Source organism: Eulemur rufifrons, chromosome 30 (genome assembly GCF_041146395.1).
Source record: "Eulemur rufifrons isolate Redbay chromosome 30, OSU_ERuf_1, whole genome shotgun sequence".
In the NCBI taxonomy this organism is placed as follows: Eukaryota; Metazoa; Chordata; class Mammalia; order Primates; family Lemuridae; genus Eulemur; species Eulemur rufifrons.
Genome location: NC_091012.1, coordinates 128,843,242 through 128,857,570, shown reverse-complemented (window position 1 = coordinate 128,857,570; position 14,329 = coordinate 128,843,242). Strand labels below are relative to the sequence as shown.

The 14,329-nt window shown below is 42.5% G+C and overlaps 1 protein-coding gene across 13 annotated transcripts in view; it reads right to left on the bottom strand.

The window, feature by feature from the left end:
- Positions 1-14,329, bottom strand: part of SH3KBP1 (SH3 domain containing kinase binding protein 1) — a 312,915-nt gene that overhangs the window by 76,559 nt on the left and 222,027 nt on the right. The window lies entirely within an intron of this gene.

The window sequence follows — 14,329 nt, the reverse complement described above, 5'->3', positions numbered from 1 at the left end:
GGTGCCTGGCACATATCAATTGTGAATAAATGTTGGTGGAAACGATGAATAGATGGATGGACCAATCTTCCCCCAGACTGTTATTGCACTTCTCTCAATTTTCAGATGTCAAAAGTAAGGTCAAATTGAACATGGAGAAGGCAGGTACAGATTGGCTATACAAAGTGACCTTCATCTACATGATCAGGTGTACCTGCTGACCTGCACTGAATTTGTTACTTGTTTATAATTGTAGTAAAAACTTAAAAAGTACCCCCAGAGGTAGGCCGCATTTTCTCAGGCATTGTAATTGTCTTCTTTGAATTCAAACGGGAATATGCAACTTAGAAATGGGCATTTCAAACCCAAAAATGAAAAGATAAAAATGGGTTCACCACCTGGTCCAAATGAAAAAGAAACTCTCTCTGTTCAGTCACTCCTTCTGGTGGTCAGCTGTTCCCATGCTCCCTAGTACCAGCTTCCCAGAAGTTATGCAGCGTGGCTGTTTCTCATGGCCTTCCCTGATGACTGAGATATCATTTGAGGAGAAAGTTTTGTACAATTTCAGTGAGGCTGATAAGTGAGCCTCAGAGTGCCCCCAGGGGCACTGAGGCCTCTCGCCCTCAGTACCCGGCAGCAGAATGGAAAGCGCTGTTTAGTATCTACTAATGAATGCCTTCTACATGGAGCTTGGGGGCAGGTGCTGTTGAACCAAAGTTCCACAGAAGCCAGAGCCCAGGAGCACTCAGCTCTGCCTCTGCTTGTTAACACCTCCCCAAGAGATGCAATTATTCTTCATGGCTTGGATTTCTGCTCAGAATTTCCAACATCCCATAAATCAGTTGCTAAAGCAGGCTCATCCACATATCACGGTTTATGAGGTAACAGGAAGAAAAAAAAAGAACTGTGGTCTCAGTGTCAGAAGAAAGGCCTGAGAGACCCCAGTTAAAGAGGGAAGCCCAAGGAGATAGTCCTAAGGACAAGACCACTCAAGAAAATGCCACATTCCAAATGCCAGCCTCTCAGGATCACCGAGGCTTAGGGAGTCATTCACTCTTTCGTGATACCAGGATGTCGTGACCAAGAGTTCAACCATTTGTAAAAAAAATCCTGGCTTCTTACTTGGCAACAACTTACAGGTTTTGCTATACTAACTTCTGCTTTTTTCATTTTACATATTATATAACTGGTAACAAATAATTGGATGGATAACACCCAAAAAGCAGTCAATACTTCCTTTTGGTCATGCCAATATTAACTGAAGCACATATTGGTGCTTGAAAACCAGACTATGAAATACCCACATTTTTTTTTTACAAGCTACCCATATCATAACTCACATTTTCCTGCTTCTTCACAGATCTAGTCCTTTGTGATTATATCATCTCAACAACTGTGCATGCTACACTGTTGAGACACTGAATTGTGTCATCTTCCTTGCAAGTGTTGATGTTTGGTATGGTGGGCAAGCTACCTGCATTTCAGCTTGACCTGTCAAGCCTTGGATAACAGAGTTTACTGTGGTAGGTCTAGGGTAGCACTACTCCTGTGGCTGGCTTTTCTGGGTTCTCAACTGGATGCCAGGGGTGTTGGGCACCCCTGGTTTTTCCGCTCTGCTTGGCCAGAACCCCAACATCTCCCATCACTGGTGACCTCTGGGATATCCACTCAGCTCACAGCCTCCCAAGTTCTTCTTTTCTGCCAGGCCTGGTAGAGTCTTGCCCTGCTAATGCCCAGCTTAGTATTTGGCCAAAGACTCCAGATCTACAGATTTCTGGAACTCTTTCTTTGTGCAGCTCATTCCTCTGCAGTTCCTGACCCTGAAAATTCGAGCCACCTCAGCAGCCCTAAATTACAATCTCTATCTCCTCTATCCAATGAGTCTGCTGCTCTTCGTTTGGGTTCCATTGCCCTGTGCTGCAATTTAGAAGTGTCTCCAGGCAAAAAGCCAGGGTTGATGTAAAACTCACTTTTATGATTTCCTTCTCTCCAGGATCACATCCCTGTGCTATGCACTGTCCAGTGCCTAAAAACAGCTGCTTGGTATATTTTGTGCAATGTTAGAGTTGTCCGTGGCAGGAGGGTAAGCTTCATACCCTCTACTCCGTCATAGCTGCAACCCAAAGTTGTATACTCCCTTAAAAAGATTGTTTCTTTAATTAGAGTGAATTTATTTCATTCTAGATTTAATGGAACTTTAAGCTCTATCTTTAAAAGTCTGAGCTATTTCAAGGTCTAATTCCCAAAAGAAGTCCTAGAGAAAGAATGTGTGAAATGAAGATACATACGAGGGTTTTTAATTATCCTGGAGTTTCCTTTGCCAGTCATATGTTCGTTTCTCTAACAAGGAAGGTGAAATATTCCCTAAGGTAAAGTAGAGCCATTGTTAAACATCTTTATACAGAAAGACAAATACGTGCAGTGAGTTAGTGCCACCCAACCTTTTTCAGATAATGGCACATAGGTAAAAATGATAGTATTTCCACGACATACTGCTAGAGGCCAAAGGTCATTGAAGGCTGTCAGCCCAGAAGGGGGTTCCAACCACCTGACGCCCTTCCTATTGACCCTGGGGAGCTGAGGGGATCATTTTCCTATACTCATAGCACATGGGTTAGGGAGTGCTACAGAAGTAACCTTTGAGTCCTGATATCACTAAGAAATAAGAAAAACTGAAACCAAATCTCAGTCCCCTGAAAGAGAACAGAATTTCCACAGGCCTTAAAACAGTCACGCAGGTGGGAATCAAGGAAGCCCGAGGGGATTTTAATAGAAGACAAGCAAGGGCAGAAGCCCCAAAGGCCTCTGTGCTCACAGCCTGTTTTCCTTTCAGATGTTTCTCTCTAAAGACTCTTCAGAGAACAGCATCCAACAGATACTGCCATGTTGGCCCAACTCCAGGGTCACTGTTCATATATGGAACCTCCTAGAGTTGTGGGACACGGCTATATAGTTTATACACAACAAATATACCACAATTACTTAGTGATTTCATTATTTCCTTTGCAGTATATGCAATTTTAAGTCTTCTCAGAAAATGTTTACTCTTTAGCCTTTTTTCCTATGGCAGAATGAAAGACTTCCTACCCTCATAAATCCACTTCAAAGATCGGTAATCATGTGAAAAGGTGATCCTTATATAGAGAGGGCCTTTCTCATGTCCTTGTAATCTGACTTTAAGCATGCCAAGAGAGGTTAATTGTATATGAGGGCGTAAGAATAAGTCAAACACAAAAATACAAACCATTAAGGTAGCACTTTTACATTTTTTCTGCCCATTTAAACATAATCAAGTATACAAACTTATGTAATAATGTGTTTTCATGGAAACTTCCCATTTTCTACTTGCTAGGTCATTTACATTGAGATGACCACTTAACGTTAAATCTTTAAAGCTGTTTCTAATGGCACCTTCAGCTCATCCACAGCACATGGCTAAAGGTACATTTTACTTCTCCAGAACGTGCATCCTATAGCTGACTTTTCATTTATGTTTAGAGAACTGTATTGACTCTGCATCCAAATACATGCTTTTCTTCCATTAAAAGGATAGTAGATGTGACAGGAAATGATTTTGCTTCATTGATAAAGACAGTGGCATTCATAAAGCATCTTTTATTACATTTTAAGAGATTTTCTTAGCTCCTGGACCCTCTCTAAGAGATATAAAGAAAGCTGCAAAGGGGGAGAAGGTGGTAATCTTCATTTCACAGATAAGGACTAGGAAGGAATAAGAGATAAAGGGGATAGCCATGATCATTTTGAAGGTCAAGAACATCGAAGCCAGCTGTAGCAGCTATTAGCAAATTCCTGAATTCCTGTCTTCTACCTCCATTTTTTCACCCACCAAATCCACATTTCTTTTAAGAAGTTTTTCCATTAGGAAAACATTTCTTGGCCTAAAAATTTTTTTGGTGCCTTTTTATCTATACTTAGCCAATTTAGCTTCTAGGCCTGTGCAGTGAGTGAAAAATATAATTCCCAAGTCAAATCCAGGCCCTCAGGCTGCTCAGCTGAGTCCAGGCCAGAGCAATGGAGTATGGCTACATCTGTTCGCCTCTTTGGTGGGGGGAAGGGACACGGGGCACGGAAAGGCTCCTATGTGAAAGATCCATGGCCTTGTATTACAAAAGATATTCCCAGGAAGACTCAGAACAAAATCAAGGTCCTTGGAATTCTTGCAATTACATATCAGGCAATTACTTATGGAACACTGGGGCTCAGATGGCCTTGTAGGAAAAAACAGACCAGGCAACAACATTCTCTTAACAATGTTTTTGCAGAACAAAAGTTTTCAGTTTTGCTAAAGTCCAATTTAGCAGTTTTTTCTTTTATGGATTGTGCTTTTGGTATGTCTAACAACTCTTCTATGCTTTCATAAACAATGTTTTATGTTTTACATGTAGATGTATGGTCCATTTTGAGTTAATTTTTGCATAATGTGTTAGGTTTAGGTTGGGGTTCATTTTTGCTTGTTTGCCTATGGATGTCCAGTTGTGTGAACACCATTTCTTGAAAAGATTATCCTTTCTCTCTTGTCTTTGCACCTTTGTTGAAAATTAATTGGCTGGGTTTTTATAGGTCTATTTCCAGATATTCTATTTCAGGGGCCAAGAAACAGGGCCCATGGACCAAGTCTGGCCTGCCACCTATTTCTCTATGGCCCACAAGCTAAGAATAGTTTTCATATTTTTAAATGGTTAAAAACAAATCAAAAGAATAATATTTCAAGGAATGTGAAAATTACATGATATTTAAATTTAAGTGTCCATAAATAGAGTTTTATTGGAACTCAGCCATGCCCATTCATTTATCTCTATGGCTGCTTTCACTTTGCAATGGTAGAGTTAAGTAGTTGCAACAGAGACTGCATGGCCCACTAAGCCTAAAATATTTACCCTCTGGCCCTTTACAGAAGTTTGCCAAGCCCTGGTCTAGGATATGAGGATCCTTATTTGCTGTGGTCCCCAAACCGCAGGCTGCAGACCAGTCGGTAGCCTATTAGGAACTGGGCCACACAGCAGGAGGTGAGGGGGGCAAAGCTTCATCTGTATTTACAGCCACTCCCCATCGCTCACATCACTGCATAACCTCCACCTCCTGTCAGATCAGCGGCCCCCTTAGATTCTCACAGGAGCGTGAACCCTACTGTAAACTGTGCTTGCGAGGGATCTAGGTTGCACTCTCCTTATGAGAATCTAATGCCTGACAATCTGAGGTGGAGCTGAGGCAGTGACGCTAGCGCTGGTGCTGGGGAGTGGCTGCAAATGCAGATTATCATTAGCAGAGAGGTTTGACTGCACAGAGACCACAATAAACCAATTGCTTGCAGACTCATATCAAAACCCTATCAGTGAGTGGCAAGTGACAATGTAGTAATAATAGAAATAAAGTGCACAATAAGTGTAATATGCTCGAATCATCCTGAAACTATCCCTCCACCCCCAGTCTGTGGAAAAATTGTCTTCCATGAAACCAGTCCCTGGTGCCAAAAAGGTTGGGGACCGCTGCTTATATGCATCCATGCAGAACCTCAGGGGCTCTTTGAATGCCACTATAAAAAATATACTGTAAGGACAGAAGCTTTAAATAGAAACGCTGGAAGCCCTGAGGAAGGCAGAAAAAACAAGCATTTAATAGCCGGCTACCCTTTCCAACTAGGACTAAAATATAAAAGCCTTAAGTAAAACTATTCTTAAAAGAATGAATTTTAGTGCACTAGACAGTCAACTATAAAATGAGGAAATTTTCAGTCTAAAAGGCATTTATTTTAATGCTTCTTCTTAAATATCTGAGTCATAAACTAAGAAAAAATATTTATAATATGAAAGATGACAGGTTAATGGCATGAATATAAGGTCTTGTTATAAAAATCAATTGGAAATGATGCATAAAAATTTCAAGTTTAGTAATCATATTTTAAAGTTCAGAATTAGCAGAGATTAAATCATATTACCAGAGATTCAAAAGAATGATAATATTTAAGGATGACAAGGATAAGGAAACATTCTCATACATTCCTGTGAGGAAACAAAATTGGCACAATCTTTCAGAACGTGTTCTCAAAATGCACTGATGTAGCATTACATTTAGCAATTTATCATCAGGAAATAACTGCTAACATTTATAAAGCACCTATTATGAGCCAGGCTAAGTGCTTTATCTGCTTTAACTCATTTAATCTTCTTAACACCAGGAGGCAGGTACTATTATCAGCCCATTTCACAGATGTGAAAACTGAGGCACGGAGAGATGAGCAACTAGCCCAAGGTTACACAGCTAGTAGAAAGTCGCAGAAATAATTATGTGCACAATGACTTATGAACAAGGTGATGACTATGTGCAACATGGTTTAAAATAGAGAAAAACTGGAAACAAGCTAAATATAAAAGAGGATTGTGTTACTCTCTCCATACAGTAGGAGGATAAGGAATTATTTAACCATGTTGCCAAAGATAATCACTTTTGACAAAGAGGGTTATTACAAAATAGTGTATATGATATTATCCCATTTTTATTATAAACTATAATTATGTACATGTATGGAAAAAGTCTGGAAGAATAATTGCTCAAATATTAAGAAAGGTATGTGAAAGTGGTGAGGTCACCAGTAATTTTGACTTTTCTTTGTATTTATCTGTTTTGTTTTCTTCTTTTTCTCTAAGAGTGGTACTTATAAGATTTTAAAGTATTACTTAAAAGTGTATCCAATGCCACTTTCCATCTCAGAAACCATACATCTTAATAAAATGCAAACATGAATGTAAACAGCTTTGAGATATGTAATCAGACAGCAGCTATATGACTGTAGTAAATTACTTTTATCCTAAGAAAAGTTAAAATAAATAATTTAAAAGAATTTCAGGGAAAGTACTGACCTTAATTTCAGGACAGTTCAATATACCAAGAAAGAACATTCAGTCACCAGGCATTTATCTTTTCATTTTCCTAGAATAACTTATCATAGTAATAACTATAATTTAACTTTTATGTTTCTAAAGCACTTTCAGCCACAACATCTCATTTAATCCTCACAACACCCTTCTTGGAGTAATCTGAATAGAAAGGTTGGAAATAGAAAACAGACAAAAAAGGTTATTTTCTCTAATTCTTTTAGACACCTGTGGATTTTTCTCTGTGTTGCAGGAAAAAAAGTGTCCCAAGATGGTGTTGCAAGGATTACTGATGTCCTGCCAACTTAAGCGTAGCATTCTGGAGAGATGTGACCATTAGGCTGAACAAACACAGGGTCTCTTTAGACAGTTTTTTATAAATTTGTGGAGGCACATGAACCTGAGAATTTGCATCAGCTGCAAACTCATCTGTCCATGATGGAAAGGAAAAAAATCTGTAATAATGGCCATCAAAATTTTGGGGTGACATTGTGATGACTGTCTACTGGTAAACTAAAGAGATTTTCTCCCACCCAAAGCCCTACATTTACCATCCTCACCTAATTTAAAACTGTGTGTGTGTGTGCGCGCGCGCGCATGATGATAAACAAGCTCAGTGAAGAAGACCTTTGATCAAATGTACTTAGGATAGCATGATTCTTCTCACTCGTCCCAATGTTTTGGCTACTTTTAAGAGGAAGATAAAACAGCAACAAATTATATTCCTTTGGGTTTCGAATGCTCGGAGGAGGAGATATATTGTGACTTCTGTCTTGAATAGGACATATGCAATCTAACAAGACAGACCATGCTACAAGAAATACATTCTATGACATAAATGACTCATTTGCTGAACACTGACATTTTTCAAATATGTATAAATCCAGATGATCCCAGACCTGTGCTTAATGTCTTCATTCACTCATAAAACATGTCCTTCTAATGGGTCTGTTAGCATGGCATCATCTTCAGAGTGATGCCTGCTAATTTACTCCTCACCCTTGGAAGCATGTTTAACCCTAGCATTTGAGCTCTGCTAAAAGCTTCAGCAGTTCAGAGAGAAAAGGGTCAAGTCCAGCAATCGATTTAGCTGATTGGCTTTCTTATACTGAGCTATAGATCTTTCTTGAGATTCCTAAAGCCATTTCTCTTTGTGGAGGCAACCTTACTTCCTGTGGGGTAGGAAGCAGGGAAGTCTGAAAACATTTTTCTCATAAATGTTTCACTTAATTAATGAATTAATGGGAGAGAGGCAGGAAGGGGAAATAAACATTTAGGAGCAAACAAAAGAACATGCAATCATCGAATGACTTAGGAAGGAGCTCAGAACTCCTGCTTTTCTTTCTTTTTCTTTTCTTTTCTTTTTTTTTTTTTTTTTCATAGTAACAGCAAACAGAAAGCTGAGTGGCACCCAGGCCTGGAAGAAAAGAGGAAGGCAAAAAAATACGCTGAGCATGGGAAGGTGGAAGAAAGCAGTGGAAGAGGTGTGGGCTTCTGTCCAAAAAGAACCAATGTTAGCCTTGGACCAAGATCATCATTCCCTCTGCACTATCACTTCATTTCTTTACAGGTGACAGTGGAATCAAAGTCTTGGATGATCCAGAACCCAAGGCAGTCATATTCTGTTCCTGACAGATCAGAAACATGGATTCCCAAATGCAAGTGTCAAAAACAAATGGATGGGGTAATGGCATGGTAATATTGTTTTTCTGATAAGTAATAGTGACAATGTCATTAATTCATAAAGGAAGCTCCACAGGCATTTGCCCTAGATAGCTAGCAACAATGGATGACTCCCAATGAGTAGACAACCGTCCCCTCTGGGAGTGACTCAGCCCCACAGGAAACGTGGACTCCACCCGCAGTTACCACTCTGCCCAGCCCCCCAGTTCTGAGAGCACTCAACAGGGAGTCAGGAGCTGCCTCTGCGCTAGCTCAGCCACTGACTTGCTGGGAGTCCCTTGGGAAAGCTGCTTCAGGGCTCTGGGCCTCTGTCCCTCCTCTGTAATCTGGAGAGAACATGCATGGTGCCACCTAACTCCCAGGGCTGATGTGAGGATGAGGTGAGATGCTGAGCTCTAGAGAGACATCTGAGGAAAAAGGAATGGCAACGAGCATCCTGAGCTCTTGCTGCCAATGGCCCAGAATCCTATGCTGGGGAGCTGCAGTCCTGCAGGGAGATCTAGCTCAGCCACTGTCTGGGACAGGAGAGAAGAGAACACGTTGAGGTAGAGATGAAAGAAGCTGGTTCTAAATGGGCCTTTACAGCATGTCTAGCTCCAAAGGAAGGAGCAGACCTCCTGGTTTTACTGTTTTGGTTCACCACTGTATCCTCAGCATCTAGATAGTGCCTGGCACACCACGCATATTCCCAAATGAATGAATGTTGTGAGGGGAAGAGGACAGGGTGCAAATTAAAATTGCTGCCAATAATCTTCAGTGGATAATCTTCATGGTCCAAGGAAAGGTGACTACATTACTAGTTTTAGGGGTGCCACTAACTGTCTTTAGCTCTGGGTCCCCTCTTTCTTTATGATACATCTACCAGTTTCCTTCCATGAACATCAATGCTAGCTTATGTCATCTCCGTCCCCTTCCCTCCATCTCCACCACACCATGATTTTAGCCAATAATATTATCTTCCTGGGTGTTTATTTATTTATTTTGAGACAGAGTCTCACTCTGCTGCCCAGGCTACTAGAGTGCCGTGGCATCAGCCTAGCTCACAGCAACCTCAAACTCCTAGGCTCAAGCCATCCTCCTGCCTCAGCCTCCCAAGTAGCTAGCACTACAGGCATGCGCCACCATGCCCTGCTCATTTTTTCTATATATAAGTTTTTAGTTATCCATATAATTTCTTTCTATTTTTAGTAGAGACAGGGTCTCGCTCTTGCTCAGGCTGGTCTCGAACTCCTGAACTCAAACACTCCACCCGCCTCGGCCTCCCAGAGTGCTGGGATTACAGTCGTGAGCCACCGTGCCCGGCCCTAGGTGTTTATTTTGATGTCATCAGATAGGCTTAAAACAATGAAGAAATAGGGGTTGTGTATGCTTTAAGGGTAAACATCTCCGCTACCCAGGGAAGCCTTTTTCTTTTTTCTTTAAATAAGAAATACCTAAAGGTCCTCGTTGACAAAGGGGTCACATGGGAAGCCCTTTCTCATAGGTCAGAGGCGGCTGTGAGGAAAGAGCTGTTGCTCTGAGACCAGGAGGCCGTCAGCCACGAGCAGGAACACAGGCCCTCCCCACAGCATGGCACACCCTCCAACGGCAGCCACCTCACAGCTGAGCCCTGGTGTGGCTCCTGCCAAGCTGCCCTAAGCCCTGCTCCAGGGAGCTTCTCCAGTTGGAAAGCAGACCCAGAGGCTTCAGAACCTTTTCAAACACGCTCTAAGCACAAATCAGGAAGGCAGGGATGGGGGCGGCAGGAACACAGACGCGAGAGCTATTTCTGAGTGACTGGAAATAAAAGCTAAACACAGGTGTGTTCTGCACGAGTGGAAATGTTCCCAAATCCGCAAGTATTCTTTATAAATAAACTAAAAAACAAACCATTCAGGTTGCCACATTTCCTCCTAGTTTCCAGGGACGCACAGAAATAGTTCGGGTCTTTGCACATTATTTCAGGAACCGCAGAGGGCTTGCAGACACCCACTAAAGGTGTCTGACTCATTTTCTAGAAAGCCACACGAATTGACAATCTAGGGCTAAAAATGAGGGCAACGCCTGCTTTGTGACTCCCGCCACAGCACAGAAAAGCAGGGCAAAGGGAAACCACCCTCACCAATACAAAAGGCAACATGGGTAAAATGCAGGGTCAATGAAGAACCTCTACAGCAAACACAATTCAGGCCTTTCACCTCAACTCATACGTGCGATATAGATGCACATCAACATGCACACTGAACAAATCATGGTGAAGCTATTCATTTTATAACAGCAATAGTATACAGTCATCTCAACACACTTCTGGGCGATTCCTGACATAGAGGAAGAGCTAAGAATTTTCTATAATGTCAGCAGGGTTTTACAGGCTCAGACTCCATTTTTCCCCCTGTCAGCTGGCAAAATATTTATGGCATGTTTTCTTTCCAAATTCTTGCTAAATCTTCCCCAGTGTGAATTCTTAACTATCGTATTTTCAGTGGCTTTTTCACCATTTTAACCTACTTAACATCACAGTGTTCCAGTCCCAGCAGCAAACTGGGCGCAGACACAAGAGCCCTTCCATTCCCCATTTCCGAAGTCCGAGGAAGAACAGCCAGAATTGAGGTGACAATTCCTAGGATTATGGGTGCCACAGGCAGACCCCTCCCTGTAAGAGGTGCTTTCTATACCGCATCTTAGTAAATCCTCATAGCAGCCCTGTGAGGTCAGCTTTGTGGCCCTTGCTTTATGGCTGAGGAAACAGGCTCAGAGGAGTTAAGTGACGTGCCCCAGGAGACACAGCCAGCAACAGTGGTTCTGGGATTCAAACCCTGTTTCTCTGAGCTGGTAGGCTACGTGGCACTTGCCATATGAACACACTGCTTCCGGCAAACTGGAATGCTAGGTCAAGGCTGGCAGGCATTTTATGGAAAAAAAGTTAAAATCTGCATAAGTACAAGATAGCAAGACACCTAATTTCCCAGCAGATCATATAAAATAATAATAATAAAAATGATAGAGCACAAGGGACTTTGCCTAAGCAACAAACTCAAAATGGGCCCAAGCAGTATGAGTTAAGACTGACTGGCTGTCTTAATTGCCAAACAAAACCAAAAATAAAAACAAAAAAACAGCTAAGTGGGTAGGCTGAAGGCATCCCAGACATCAGGAATATGGTCTGGGTCAAGTCAGTGGGGACACATGAGCAGGATGGGGACATACAGGAGGGACCTGTAGACCAGCCACATGGACCAAGGCCAGAAAGACAGACTGAGGCCAGGCCACCTGGGCAAAGGAGTGCCAGGATCATCTATCTGGATTTTACGATAAAGGAAAGGAATGTTACTAAAGACTTTGGTGCAGAGGGGTTGTTTGAGCACAGCATTGTTATGAAATGACAAAAAGAAGGAGCTGGGGTGCCAGGGATGAAGCAGGTAGGGGGCACTGGAGCCGGGGAAAGCGTCCCTCCATCCTTTGCCATCCTGGCTCTCCTCCAGACCAGGTGCTGTGCTGGGTGCTGTGCTGAGCTCTGCATGGGCAGGAAGCGGCAGGGACGCAGGAAGGCAGAATCCTCAGGTTCTGGTGCTGCTGGGCTTGGGGGTAGGGGCAGGGCAGGACCAGGGGGACCAAGTGTCAAAATGATATGGGAACTCCAGGCCCGAAGAGCAGGATCGGTGCGCAAGCTGGGTCAAGGGACCTAGTGTAGAGGGGAGATGACAACTGCACATTTTGCAAATGTAATATTAATAGCAGGACGCTGCTTCACAGTTTCCAAACTGCCTCTAAATACATAATCCATGAAACCAGAGAAACAGGATGCAACCCTCGGGACACTCTTGAAAGCAGCCTGCCACATCTGCCTGTTCATTCCCCTGCACTGTGTGGATGGGACCAATGGATATTCCTTTTCTGACTAAGGTCTTTAGAAAAATCAGATTCTTTTTATCAGACTGGATCTCAGGCTGGGAGGTTAGGGACAAAATCATCAAGATGAATGTGTTCTCATCACAATCTGTATTCACCAGAAGAACTGGAGCATAATATGTTAAGACATAAACAGATGTGTTCAGGTAAAAGATTATCCACAGCGTTTTTTTTTCTTTCTCAAACCTTTTTAAGTATTATTGATACATTGGGTTTTCAATTAAAAAGAGGCTACCTCTCTTCCATAAACAAAACAAAATAAAAACAGGACAGTGAGTCTCCCCGCTGCAAAGAATGGCAATTATTTAATTCTCTGGTCACTTTATCAATATAGGGAGAAAAGGCACTGTACCCCTTTCCCTGTCTTACTAAAACCAAATATCTGTGGTAATTATTAAAAAGTATGTGTATTATGCTTCACATCCATTTAACAACTTCCTTATTCCATTTGTTTTGGCCACAGGTCTGATTAAAAAGAGGAAATGCACGGTATATAAGAAAGCAGTCCAAAGGAGGCATGACAACAGGAGGTAAAAAAGGGAAGAACAGCTTCTGCCTCGTTTGCACAAAGGAACAACAAGGGAAGCATTCTTCCCCTCCTCTCATTTCCTCCTGCCACATTCACCACCTACACACACTGAAATAACTTAAGGGGAGAATATTTTACAGGTAAAAAGATGGACGAATTCTTGGATGATCTGCAAAACAGGGAAAAATTTGCTCTTCCAGAAAGGTGACGTTAGAGCTCTAGCATGGTTTAGCACGCCACTTTTATACGGAGTCTGTGAGACGACCATCTCTCTCTCTAAAACCCCTGACTTTTGACAAGTTTCTTAACATCTGGGGTCATTAGTTCCTTGGCATCTTTGGATTAGGCTCTTAAAACACACAGTCTTTAAAGCCATTTCTTAGAGGTAACCCCTTGATGATAAAGGTAAATCCTACCGATTCCTTTATGGACAAACCCAGGGGTGGAGGGGGGCAACACCAGAGTCCCCTCCTCTCAGCAATGATCAATGGCAGAGGGACCCTGGGCCTGCCCCTCCTGCCCCTCCCACCCCACCCCTAGCTCTCTCTCCCCATCCCCTGCATCCTCCTCCCTGCCAGTGCTTCCCGGCCCTGCAAGAGCTCAGGCAGCCGTGACAATCTCCTGAGTCACCCTCGTGCTAAGACAATTGTGCTAAGTTCCCTGCCACTCCCCTGGATACAAGAATAAAATCACCTTACATATCTTAAAGACTGTTCAGCTTCTCACCATATTCGACTATCATAAAAACCCTGTACTTCAGAGAAAAGGCCACATATTCCAGGAATCACTTAAATAATATGTCTTTCGACTACCTACTTCGTGAGTACCATTGCGTGAAAGCATAAACAGTACATGGCCAAGGCCCTGTTATACCGCGTCACTTCACACAGCTTTTACAGCTCTCCCATATGTTTACAGGGCTCTGGCTGTAATGATAATAAAATCACTCAACCTTCTTAGCCCAAACAAGACAGGCAAAATTCTCTCAGGCATTCCACCTGTCTTTGATCTGAACAGCAAACATTCTTCAAGCATTTTCTGCCTGTGAGGCATGACCAGCCTTTTTAAAGCCCATCCTTGGATACCCCTGATGCAGAGTTTTGCAGCCCAGCTGCCATGGAGGGCAGTGTCTCCAGCCACGCGAGCTGCCTTCTGCGTTATTCCTTCTGGGACAGACTTTTCTGCAGGACCGTGCAAATCTGTAAGCTGGCCCCACGGCAAACAGAAATCTATTCAATTCTCAAGTTCTTTCATTCACCTGGCTATACTGGGTACACTGGGGACCCTGGCCTGATCAAAAGGACAGAAGTTCAGGACCATGAAAACCAAGTGTTTCAAGGGACAAAGCAAAAGCTTG